Raw genomic sequence first — 13,266 nt, 5'->3', positions numbered from 1 at the left:
TGATGGTAGTGTAAGTCACAGACATGCTCGAGCATACTTGAACAATGACTGCAACAGATTTTTTTTTGAAGCAGCAGCAGTTTTGACATGTTCAAAAAGAAGTAAGAAGTAAAAAAATGTCTCCTTCCCCTTGAACTCAATACCATGTTTTCACATAGACCCTTGTTGTTAGATGTCAAAAATCTTGATGTATTGAAGTTACACAAATTAATATTAACCATTTGACACAGTGTAAACCTATTGTGGTATACGTGAGTATAAATTTGCGGATACCTGGGTGATCATTGCCATTTGCAGTTACATTTCCCTCTATATAAACACTATTTAAAGTTGTAATATGCAACTTCTGAGAGCTAGCAAGATTTGAAATTGGCGCCTTCTCTAAGCCCCGCCCCCTCCTCCCCCTCCCGTCAGCGCTCCGTCCAAAGCCACGCCCCCACAAACTTTGGGGAACGCGCATTTGGCTGAGACCAGCCTCGAGTTTATGATACCTGACCGCATGGTTTGGAACAAAGGAAACCCCATGGACGCAAAGCTCAACCAGGATTTGCATCTAAGGCCCTGCAGTGATAAGGAACGGCCCCTGATTGGACACAGACCCCAAGCCACAGGGGGGGCCTTGACTTCCTGGGCCAGCTATAAAAGGAAAAGCTCTCTTCTCCTCTGCTCTGTCCGTTTCGCAGCGAGTAGCCGCAAGTTTTCTGAGCCCAAAGAGGAGCTGAACCAGGGACCCTGCAGGTCTCGATGTGAACGCCTTTGGACCGACCTGGAGCTGAAGGAGGCCCAGCTGCTGTGCCCATGTATTCCCCTCATCCACACTGGTCCTCATCTGGACCAGGAGAGAGAGAGAGAGAGAGCAGCTCTTTATCAGGATCCCCTGCTGAGCGTAACTACCCTTTGTTTCATCAAGAAACACTGACCGGCCGGATCAAACCACTTTCTCTTCATTTACAAAGATTCACGTAAGAGGCTGTTCTGTGTCTGGGCAGAGAAACTTAGTAACACATTTTAAAAGTTAGTTTTACGTTGTGAGCCGGACTGGTGATCCCGTCACAACTGTGCTCATTAGTTGAGTGTGTTTGTTTATCTTATTGTTTTCTCCCCTAATTCTGCTCCTACTACCACCCACACCCCCCTTCAGGTAATCTGAAGTTTTGTGTACATGTTTAGTTAGTTGTTGTTTTTGGGTAGTTTAGCCATCAGAATTTATCCGAAGTGTTGTTTTACCATCTTCTGACACTTGTGTAAATAAATTCTGATTAATTTGAATGAGAGAAGTTGTTCGTACTTATTTTAAGCTTATTTGTCACAACTGTTGTTGCAAGGCCGTTGTTCAAACTCCTCCCTTCACTATTATTCTGAAGAATAATCTACCTTGAGACTAATTTTTGCAGTTTAGTTATCTTTTTCCTGATTAAATCAGGTGGTGCCCCATTTTGATTAAGTCATTTTGATAATTCAATTTGATAATCTACTTTATAACTATTAAGGATTGTCCTTCGACATTCATTAATGACTCTTTGATAACTGAACCAGCACCTCCCCTGTGGCACAACATCAATGATATTAGAAATAAATGTATGGCTTTATATAAGTTGTCCTATTGTGGTAGAATAAAATATCATCCAGCACAGAGATGTCGTAGGTGTGAAAAAAAAACCTTGAGAAAAAACAATTTTCCCCTCTTTTTATAGCAGGCAGTTAATGTTTCTTTTTTCCTGTAAAGTTGGACAAGTGTAGGTGAATGACTTTCTTTTTGACAGTTGTGGAACTGCAAAAAAATAAATTTCTGCATGAGAGCCAATGCAAGAAAGAGATGGTCGGCCTTCCTGTCCTGAGCACCAAGAAGAGGACTGGAGTGGTTTTTCAAGTCCAAATAATAACACTGTAAAGTCTCACGTTTCCGTCTAACGTGATAACCGCTACACTAAAGAAACTGACATGCTTTGACCTGCAAAGTCGGCGGGCATAACAAAAAAAATTCTGCTACAAGTCTTGACAGCATGATGGATACTGCACGTTTTCTCCTGGCTGCTCTGAAAGACTCATTCTCTGAGAAATATTTTATCTCTTCCTTTACTTCGAGTGATTTTCCAAGTCCAAATAATGTTATTGCAAAGTCATACATGTTTCTGCCCAGTTTTGAACAGGGGCCCTTTTGCTTGTTAGGAGAACGTGATAACCACTACACTACGGACACTGCCATTCGCTGAAATCAGTGGGCCAAGAGACTCTGATTGCTAAAATGCCCACAGCAAGATGGATACTGCAGGTTTTCTCCTGCATGCTCTGAGAGGCTCATGCTGAGGGACATATTTTATCTCTTGCTTCTCTCTGAACTACGGAAACTGACATTCTTTGAAATCAGTGCGCAAAATTTAAAATTCCATGCAAATAATCTCTGGTTGCCACATTTTCCCGACAGCAAGATGGATGCTGCAGGTTTTCAACTGCCTGCTTTGAAAGACTCATGTTGCGGGACATACCGTGGGGCTAAACAGTATTTAAGTTCTCCCACTTAAAAAGATGAGAGAGGCCTTCAACTATGAGACACAGAATGGGGGGAAAGAATCCAAGAAATCACATTGTAGGATTTTTATTGATTGAATTAATAAATTCCTGGGTAAAACAAATATTTGGTCACCTACAAACAAGCAAGATTTCTGCCTTTCAAAGACCGGTAACTTCTTCTTCAAGAGGCTCCTCTGTCCTCCACTAGTTACCTGCATTAATGGCCCCTGCTTTAACTGGTTATCAGTATTGATAACCAGTAACTAAAGTATTGAAATTTACTTTTGTTATTGATCAAATACTTATTTTAAACTATAAATTGCAAATACATTCTTTAAAAATCAGCCAATGTGATTTTCTGATTTTTTTTTTTTTTTCATTTTGTCTCTCATGGTTGAGATATACCTGTGATGAAAATTACAGATATATCGGTAACCCTTTCTTTTACAGTACAGTAATAACCAGGTAATACCATGGTAATTACACTGTAATTACCTAGTAGTACCTTCTATTTACAAGGTAATTACATGGTAACTACCGGGTAATTTACCCAGTAAGTACTAGGTGATTATTACGTATTTTCTTGTACCATGTAATTATGTGTATTTACTATGTAATTACATGGTAAATACCTGGTTGTTTAAACTAAACATTACTAGGTAATTACAAAGACATTAGATGGGAACTATGAGGGAAATTACAGGTATTTACTAGGTTAATATTGGTAACTACCAGTCAATTTACCATGTATTACTCTGAAATTACATGAATTATTTCTAAGTAAGTAACAGGTAATTACTAAGTATTTTTCTGCAAACTACCAGGGAATTATAACCTATATTTGAGGTAGTTACCAGCTAATTACACTTCAATGACCATGTAGTTACCTTGTATTTACTATACATTTCATGGATAACTACCGGGTATTTACCCATTCATTATTGATTTATGTATTATCAATGGATTGGTGCAGGTACCCCCGAGGGTGTAAATGACTCTATTGACCTTGTAATTAACCTGATAGTTACCATGTTTTACCTGGCAATTGGCAGGTACTTACCTTGTAGTTACTTGCCCAGTAATTCTATTTCCTAAGTATTTACCCAATAAGTACAGAAATTTTTACCTGGCTTTTACTCAGTAATTAAAGTGAAACTGGACTGTAAAAGAAAGCGTGTGTTGTTTCCATAATATTACCTGGTACTTCCTCATTAAGTACAGAAATAATTACCTGATATTTACCCATTAATTAAAGTGAAACTGGACTGTAAAAGAAAGCGTATGTTGTTTCCATAATATTACCTGGTAATTGTAGATTATAATTATACTTATATATTATACCCGGGGGGTAAAAATGATCACAAGAACGGTGAGTAAAGATCCCAGAACCACACGGGGACCTAGTGAATGACCTGCAGAGAGCTGGGACCAGAGTAACAAAGGAACCGTCAGTAACAAATACGCCGCCAGCGACTCAGATCCTGCAGGGCCAGACGTTCCCCCTGCTGAAGCCAGTACAAGTCCAGGCCCGTCTGAAGTTTGCTAGAGAGCATTTGGATGATCCAGAAGAGGATTGGGAGAATGTTATATGGTCAAATGAAACCAAAATAGAACTTTTTGGTGGAAACACAACTTGTCGTGTTTGGAGGAGAAAGAAAGCTGAGTTGCATCCAAAGAACACCAAACCTACCGTGAAGCATGGTGGTGGAAACTGTGAGATTAATCCAAGTTTGTCATTATGAAACTGCCAGAATCAGAATTAGAAAACTGCCTGTTTATCCTCATGACATGCTTTGGAGGTTAAAACTGAAGGTTGCCCTGCTGACTTCTCAGTCTGTCAATGAACCATTGTCAGATGGACACATCTGTCCGAGATTTCCTGTTTTCAAATGCGGCCCAAATTGACCTTTGCTCTGAAAACGATCATATGCTCTGAATAGATGGCAAGTTAGCCACTACCTGAGAGATACCCAGGGGTTTGAACTGTCCTGGGACAACTGTCCCATTGTATTTTTAAGTTTAGCCTGCACACATCTGTTCAAGATCTCAGAGTTCTTGTTTGTCCAGAAGGGGCTCATTTATTGACCCTTCATGTTGTTTCAAGACTTTAAGCTGACTGTTGGTTATCACATGTTAACAGATGACAGCGAAGCCCTTCCTGAGTTTGAGTTGTCCAACAAATACCCCATTGTCAGTTTGAACCATCTGTTCAAATACTCCAACAGAGGTTCTGTTTTTAGTTGACCCCTTGACCCTTTGTGTTTTAAGGATGTCTGTTTGTTTCTTCATACCAAGCCTCTTCAACTGAAAAGTCATGTGTGTGACCATCTGTCTTTTGTCCATTCACTGTTCCAAATATGGTCATTCCTGTCATCCTTGCTGAATAAAAGCGCCAGCTCTGCAGAGAGCCAGTTGTGAGAAGACCTGACGAGTTCTCAGGGGAGGGCCGTGTTGCCCTAAAAGCTCCTCAGGACTTCTCTCCAACCTTCTGCAGAAGGCCTTGAAAATCATTTCTAACAGTCTCTGTGTCTTTTCCTAAGTTATTAATGTAGGGTGATGATTTAGGACAGAACAACAGAAACATCATGTTTTGGGGAGGTTTTTCTGCAAAGGGACCAGGACGACTGATCCGTTATTTGCAAATACATTATTTTAAAATCAGCCAATGTGATTTTCAGATTTTTTTTTTTTCATTTTGTCTCTCATATATACACACACTTACTTTGATCTACTTCAAATCATGTTTCTCTAGTTTTCCCTCTATGATTAGATTTGTGTTAATTAAACAACCTCAGACCGTGTCAGAAAAGGCTCTGTGGCGCAATGGTAGCGCGTCTGACTCCAGATCAGAAGGTCATGTGTTCAACTCACATCAGGGTCATAATGAACTTTCAGTTTTTTTATTTATCCATCCTCACGAGTTCACCAACCAGACAAACTTTAGCTGCAACAGAAAACTTTGATATGAACCTGGAATTGTTCAAGTCTGCATAATCACCTGACTTGATGAAAGGAGGAACAAAAGATAATCTTTCAAAAAAACGAATTTCATTTGTTTATCAGGAGACACAAGGCGAGTTTATTTGTATACCACATTTCATGTACAATTTAAAGTGATTTAATAGCAACATTTAAGATAAAAATATGTGTCAAAGTGAAAATCATCCAGTTTTAAAAAGTCTCTAAATTGTCTGATTCTGCAGATTCACACATATAGGAGTGGTTGTTGTGGCCGAGTGGTTAAGGCGGTGGACTCGAAATCCATTGGGGATTCCCCGCGCAGGTTCAAATCCTGCCAACAACAATTAATATTTGAATGGGGAAAAAAAGCTTGTTAAATCTTGGATGTCTTAACCTCAGACAAAACTGATTTAAAACTCATCCATCAGGGGCCTCATGTACAAAGAGCGCCACTTAGTACGCTTACCACCACTAAAACACGGGTTATCTTTGAAAGTTTCAAATTCAGGTTCTGCCTCTCACCTGGAAATTAGCTGGGATAAGCTCCAGGAGACCCATGTGACCCCTCCAAAGAATATAGTGGTTATAGAGAAAGGACGGATGTTCCATCAAGTCATTTCTGTGAGGTTCTGCTATGAAGGGCATTTCTGAGTTGTTCTGAGTTGTTCAGGTCGTAGTATGGGGGAACATATTTTGGTGCATAAAAGTGGGTTTTACTACTTTATAGTTAGAAACTGTAAAATGATAGTTTGTGTACCCAAATTAGATTAGATTAGATTAGATTAGATTAGATTCAACTTTATTGTCATTGCACATGTCAAAAGTACAGGGCAATGAAATGCAGTTAGCATCCAACCAGACGTGCTTATGCAGTGAAATAAACACAATGCACAGTATATATATATATATATATATATATATATATATATATATATATATATATATATATATATATATATATATATATATATATATATATATATGTATGTGTGTGTATGTGTGTGTATGTGTGTGTATGTACATAGTGCAGATGGATAAATATTGTTATAAGGTGCAGGTCAGACATGAATGAATGATAATATATATTATGAACAGATGAGATGTGACCATATGATTTACACAGATTTCAATTATAGTGTATACATGGGTGATTGCAGTATTTACATGAGAGTAGAAGTATTTACAGCAGTGTGAGGAGGTAGTTGGCAAAAAGTCCAGTGCAATTATATCACGTACCGTTGTGCAGAATAGTGCAAAGAGTCAGTGGGTGCTGGAACACACAAGACCTGCTTTAACTGAACCCATTTCAGGGCAGGTAACCATATATGGTAACTATAAAAGCGTTGTTTCACCTCCTTCATAGCTCTGTTACTTCACATAAAGCCAGGACAGTAGTGGAACAGGTTTGTGAACTAAATATATCCCAGTGAGGTGGAATCAAGCTGCTCCAGAGGAACAACTTTTGTGTCAACAGGGTTTGTATAACAAGCTGAAGACATCGTTGGAGGTTCTGTGGCTTAGTTGGTCAAAGCACCTGTCTTGTAAACAGGAGATCCTGGGTTCAAATCCCAGCAGAGCCTTTAAACTAACAATTAAGTATAACACTCCTGTAATGATAAAAACCACAGACTTTGTGGAAAAATGTATCCAATTTCTGTGTTTTCCACATGGTTGGATAAAGTCTTCACCTTCTCCTCTGTTTGGGAGGAAACTGTTTGTCGACACAAACACTTACAATGTTTCTCAGTGTAGCAAGTGCTTCTTCTAACATTTCCTAAGCAGTAAAAGCAGACTGAACTCTCATGATATTTTAACAGGCCTCATTCATATTGAGATGATAATTGTTGCTCATAAGGGAACAGTCGTTGGCTGACCGTCACTGCCAGGGTTCTTGAGAAAGCTGTAATCCAGTCAGGAGTAGGTACGAAGAGAGAGCTGTTCATTCAAATGTCAATGACAGTTGTCCTTATCAAACCTCTCCAAGTCTATGGTCTCTTTCTAAGAGGATGTTGTAAAGCAATGGATGACATACAACACGTGTCTAACTGAATATACATGCAAACATTCAACCGTTAATGTAGAAGTTGTTGTATAAGGTGAAGGACAAATGGAGGTAAGTAGCTTGGGATTTTGAAGAAAGCATCAACAAACAGTTACTTTCCTGACATCATGACTGCTCACCTGCTCATGTGGCTGGTAAACTGTGACGTCTCCTGCAGCGTTGGTGGTTTAGTGGTCAGCATATCTGCTAGCAGTTGACCTCGGTTCAATTCCAGCCCATGCAGCAAACATGAGAGGGAGTTAAGAGTGAAGTTCTCTCTTTTGGGGGAAACTCAGCAGTCATTATGAACATGAGTTCTAACAGTCAACACCTATGTCTACATGGACAACAATACTCTGATCATAATCAGATAAAAGATGTTTCTCTTTAGCTTGGAGTGGAGATAGCAGCTGGGTTTCAGCTAAACATGCGGTGAAGTAGCAGGAGAATGCTAGAGACAGACAGGTGGGAGGTGGACGGGTCCAGCATCTCCTGGTGCCGGAGGAGACGATGATGGAGCAGTAGAAAAACCATGAATGAGCTGGAAGATGAGACCTCCATCTATCTGGTTCTCCTTCTGCCTGAAGCCTGTTCTTCTTCATCCCTGATCACACATCTCTCACATTGTTCTGCTGCAGCTTGTTCTCCGGCTTCCTCCTCCTTATCTTTAGTCTGGACTTTCACTAGTTTTTGTCCTGACCTCAATAATCTTCTGTCTCCCTCCCTGAAGGCTCTTTTCTTCTGTTTGAGGATTTCCTTCAGGTCACTGGTGATCCAGGGTTTATTGTCGGTAAACACCTTTGTGTTGTGGTGGAGATGATGTTTTCCACACAGAAGGTGATGTAGTCACTCACACACTCAGTCCTGGCACTGATATCATCTACATGTGGCTCAGAGTGAACAAGTCCCACTTTGCTGCCATTAACATTGTTCCGTTATTGTTGTGTCAAATACCAAGTTTCATACTCCAAACCAGCAGAGGGCGACCACACACAGTACTGCTGCTCCCAGGAAGTCACTAATTGGGGCCATGTTCACCTGTGCACAGGAAGGCATGGCAGGAAATGTTTGGTCTGGTCTCGGTTAGCTCCATCTCTCTCCTGGTAACAACTCCTGACCACACACCTGATCCATTGAAAGACGCAACTGGTAGAAAGAACCAGTTTGAATGTGGATGTGATTGGGTTTTTCAGTTTAGTAAATCCAATGCAATTTAAGTTGACTTCATTTGTTTATGTTAATTTAAGCATGCATAGATTATTGAAAGTAGTCAAAATGATGTTACTTTATGTTTAGTTAATATTGATCATTTGAGAAACTATTAAGTTAAGAAATTAACTTTGAGAAGTTAATTTAAATGTTTGAGTGACATATTATTTAGAAATCTTAAAGGAAAAATGTTTACTGATTGTTGTTTAAATTGAGTCTAATTAATGTCTTTTCTGTTTATCTTAAAGGTTATCAACCTACTACTACTACTACTACTCTTCTTTATCCCATTCCATTATTTGATTATCCCCATTTAAACCATCAAACTAAACCCATCTTCAAGAAAATAAAAACTTAGGAGTAAGAAGATTTGAGTTGTCCTTTGCATCCTTCTACAATCGATCGAGCAGTTTGTCAAGTTTGGGCAGAGTTGGGCACAGTTATTGTTTGGAAAAATACAGGTCCCATGGATTAAGAGTCTGATGCTCTGAATCCGAACTACCGAGGTCTTGCAAGAGAGCTTTGTCTCTGTATTTCACCCTTTGTTTTTTATTTAATAGCTTGAGATGGACATTGAAAATAATCTGGTTGTTTCTTAAGAGTTAGAAATTGTGGTCAGCAGTTTATTCACCTGAACAGGGACTTGAAACCTGGACCCTCAGATTAAAAGTCTGATGCTCTACCAGCTGAGATACTCAGGTTATTGTCTGAATATTTAGTTTCTTCTTTTCTTCATATTTTTACAAATATAAGGCATTCGAACGCCTTTACCACTCGGCCACAACAACCTGTCAGAGAACCTGGAGAACCAGAGCATCTAGAGCCTTTTTTATTGTTGGATGATAATTCTTTATCACTGACACATATTTCTATCCTCATTTTTCAAATGTTTTAATGTAAAGCACTTTGAATTGTACATGGAATGTCTATTACAAATAAACTTCCCCTCGCTTTATAAACTTATTACATTCCTTATGTTTAAAAGTCATCTTTATTTCCTCCTTTCGTCAAGGCAGGTGATCCTGCAGACGTGAATAATTCTTGGTCCACGTAAAGTTAACAATGAAACATACGATCTTTAAAATCTGAAACTTTGTAAGATACCCAGAGTGTAACTGGTAACCAGTTTGGCCAGTATGGGGATCGAACTCATGACCTTGGCGTTATTAGCACCACGCTCTGACCTTCTGAGCTAACCAGCCTTCATGGTACATGGTTCTTTTTCGTATATATCTAGGTATGTGTATGCAGTAACGGCTGGTGATAAAACATTTTGGGGGGGTGCACTGGCGAGTGGGGATTAGGGTTAGGATCAGTGTTGTGCTAGTTGCTGAAAAACTTACTTAAACTTACTGATGGGCAAATGCAGATATTACTGGGGTCCTTGACATGTCAGTTTGAGATCTAAATATGTTGTTATATCGTTATTGAATGCACTGTTTTTTTATTTGTTGCATTGATTGACTGAATGTGCCTATATTTTCAACACTGTGTCTAGTTTTATGTTTTACACTATGCAATACGTTTTACACTGTACAATATGTTTTTATACAGAACTTTGTATTTTTTTCTTTATCCTTTTGAAGAAAAAAAAAGTCTTTGACAGATCACCTGTTTTGGCGTAATTGTTACAAGGTGGTGGTGGTGTGTGAGGGGGTATATGACTTCCTTCACCCCTGACACTTCCTCCAGCTCTTCCTCCAGCTCTTCCTCCAGCTCTTCCAGGGGAGTCCGAGGCGTTCCCAGGCCAGCCGAGAGATATAATCTCTCCAGCGTGTCCTGGGTCTTCCCCGGGGTCTCCTCCCGGAGGGACATGCCTGGAACACCTCCCTAGGGAGGAGGGACATGCCTGGAACACCACCCTAGGGAGGCTTCCAGGAGGCATCCGGTACAGGGAGGTACCGGATGCCTTTGATAATACATAAATCAGTAATGAATGGGTAAATACCCGGTAGTTATCCATGAAATGTATAGTAAATACAAGGTAACTACATGGTCATTGAAGTGTAATTAGCTGGTAACTACCTCAAATATAGGTTATAATTACTTGGTACTTTGCAGAAAAATACTTAGTAATTACCTGGTACTTACTTAGAAATAATTCATGTAATTTCAGAGTAATTACATGGTAAATTGACTGGTAGTTACCAATATTAACCTAGTAAATACCTGTAATTTCCCTCATAGTTCCCATCTAATATATTTGTAATTACCTAGTAATGTTTAGTTTAAACAACCAGGTATTTACCATGTAATTACATGGTAAATACACATAATTACATGGTACAAGAAAATACGTAATAATTACCTAGTACTTACTGGGTAAATTACCCGGTAGTTACTATGTAATTACCTTGTAAATAGAAGGTACTACTAGGTAATTACAGTGTAATTACCTGGTTATTACTGTACTGTAAATGAAAGGGTTACCGATATATCTGTAATTTTCATCACAGGTATATTTCAACCATGAGAGAAAAAATCCATCCATCGTCCGCCGCTTTATCCGTTCCCGGGTCGCGGGGGCAGCAGTCTCAGCAGAGATGCCCAGACTTCCTTCACCCCAGACACTTCCTCCAGCTCTTCTTCCAGCTCCTCCAAGGGGAGTCCGAGGCATTCCCCGGCCAGCCGAGAGACATAGTCTCTCCAGCGTGTTCTGGGTCTTCCCCGGGGTCTCCTGCCGGAGGGACATGCCTGGAACACCTCCCTAGGGAGGAGGGACATGCCTGGAACACCTCCCTAGGGAGGCGTCCAGGAGGCATCCGGTACAGATGGCCAAGCCACCTCAGCTGACTCCTCTCAATGTGAAGGAGCATCGGCTCGACTCCGAGCTCCTCCCAGGTGACCAAACTCCTCACCCTATCTCTAAGGGGGGGGGGGCAGCCATCCTGCGGAGGAAACTCATCTCGGCCGCTTGTATCCTTAATCTCGTCCTTTCGGTCACTACCCAAAGTTCATGACCATAGGTGAGGGTAGGTGCGTAGAATGACCGGTAAATTGAGAGCGTCGCCTTTCGACTCAGCTCCTTCTTCACCACGACGGTCCGGTACATTGACCGCATAACTGCGGACGCTACACCGATCCGTCTTTCAATCTCCCACTCCATCTTTCCCTCACTCGTGAACAAGACCCCGAGATACTTAAACTCCTCCACCTGAGGCAGGACTTCTCCACCCACCCGGAGAAGGCACACCACCCTTTCCCGGTGGAGAACCATGGCCTCGGTTTTGGAGGTGCTGATTCTCATCCCTGCCGCGTTGTATAAGTGCATAAGTATTTGATCAATAACAAAAGTTCATCTCAATACTTTTGTTAATGGTTATCAATACTGATAACCAGTTAAAGCAGGTGCCATTAATACAGGTAATTACTGGAGGACAGAGGTAATATTATGGAAATAACACACGCTTTCTTTTACAGTCCAGTTTCACTTTAATTACTGAGTAAAAGCCAGGTAAAAATGTCTGTACTTATTGGGTAAATACTTAGGAAATAGAATTACTGGGCAAGTAACTACAAGGTAATGTTGTGAACCGATCACTCCGGGTTTGTTGATTGAGCTGGAAAAGTTAAAGAAAGACACAAACACTGGCATAATTAAAGAGGGAGATCTAGCTGCAACAGGCTCCGCAGCCTGTTCCTGTCAACCGTCCTGCTAGATCTGCCGCTCTGTGTGTGTGGCTGGTTTATTACTTTAAGAGAAAGGGGGGGATGGCCCAAAGTTTATTGCTGGGGGCCCCCCTTATCTCGTGCCTGGTACAGAAAATGGTTCTTTCAGTGAAACGTCAGAAGAATGCACCTTAGTTTCAACACAGACACATTTAGTTAATCAGCACATGCAGTTTACATATTCAGTTTGGTTTTGAATTTATTTTATCCAACAATCCCCCGTTTTGATCCCTCCTCAGAGATCACTCTGTGTATCTTCTTTCTTCTTTCTTCAGGTGTCAGGGGTAGACCACCCTGACACCCTGTGGACCCGCACCAGGGGATTATTCTGCCCCTATGTTGAGGGCTCATGTTTGATGTCCGCTGCTGCGGCAGATCCAGCCGGATCTGGGGTTCTAATCTTTGTGGGGGTCCGGTGGGCCCACTGCAACCAGTGGCACCACGTGTCACCTCTCCTGTGGAGTCGGATGACGTGGGAGGTCCGTTCTGGGTCCTGTCCACCACGGCTCGAACACTGTCTCTTGATGACTCTCAGGAGAACCACTCTGTCTGTGGGGTCGGTGTCCGTCCGTCCCCGACCTGTTTGGAGTAAGCAGAGACCAAACTACGCAGTTCGGAGAAGTAAGCTTTTTGACCAAGTTGGTATTTATCAGTCTCCTTCAAATAGGGCGCGTTCTGCGGCCCTGGAAACAGTCGTCCAGTCTGTAGTTCGTACGGCGTCAGTCCGTGGCCCGCGTCCACCCATGTCATTTTGGTCTGTTAACAGATTTTTGCCAATTTAGTCTTCATAATTGCATGTCCCATCCGGCGTTTCCCAAACGCCTTCATGATCTCACCTACTTCACAATACTCAACTCCAGATGATTCAATACATT

At 41.0% G+C, this 13,266-nt stretch overlaps 5 non-coding genes across 5 annotated transcripts; 3 read left to right on the top strand and 2 right to left on the bottom strand.

The window, feature by feature from the left end:
* Positions 1–5,320: 5,320 nt before the first annotated feature.
* Positions 5,321–5,392, top strand: trnaw-cca (transfer RNA tryptophan (anticodon CCA)). Its single transcript has one exon. It is a non-coding gene; the product is annotated as a tRNA-Trp (tRNA).
* Positions 5,393–5,733: 341 nt separating this feature from the next.
* Positions 5,734–5,815, top strand: trnas-cga (transfer RNA serine (anticodon CGA)). Its single transcript has one exon. It is a non-coding gene; the product is annotated as a tRNA-Ser (tRNA).
* Positions 5,816–6,978: 1,163 nt separating this feature from the next.
* trnat-ugu (transfer RNA threonine (anticodon UGU)) lies at positions 6,979–7,052 on the top strand. The gene has a single exon. It is a non-coding gene; the product is annotated as a tRNA-Thr (tRNA).
* A 2,298-nt stretch (positions 7,053–9,350) lies between these two features.
* trnak-uuu (transfer RNA lysine (anticodon UUU)) lies at positions 9,351–9,423 on the bottom strand. The gene has a single exon. It is a non-coding gene; the product is annotated as a tRNA-Lys (tRNA).
* A 427-nt stretch (positions 9,424–9,850) lies between these two features.
* trnai-aau (transfer RNA isoleucine (anticodon AAU)) lies at positions 9,851–9,924 on the bottom strand. Its single transcript has one exon. It is a non-coding gene; the product is annotated as a tRNA-Ile (tRNA).
* Positions 9,925–13,266: the final 3,342 nt, after the last annotated feature.

Source organism: Cololabis saira, chromosome 15 (assembly GCF_033807715.1).
Source record: "Cololabis saira isolate AMF1-May2022 chromosome 15, fColSai1.1, whole genome shotgun sequence".
NCBI lineage: Eukaryota > Metazoa > Chordata > Actinopteri > Beloniformes > Belonidae > Cololabis > Cololabis saira.
This window is presented reverse-complemented; position numbering and strand designations above follow the sequence as displayed.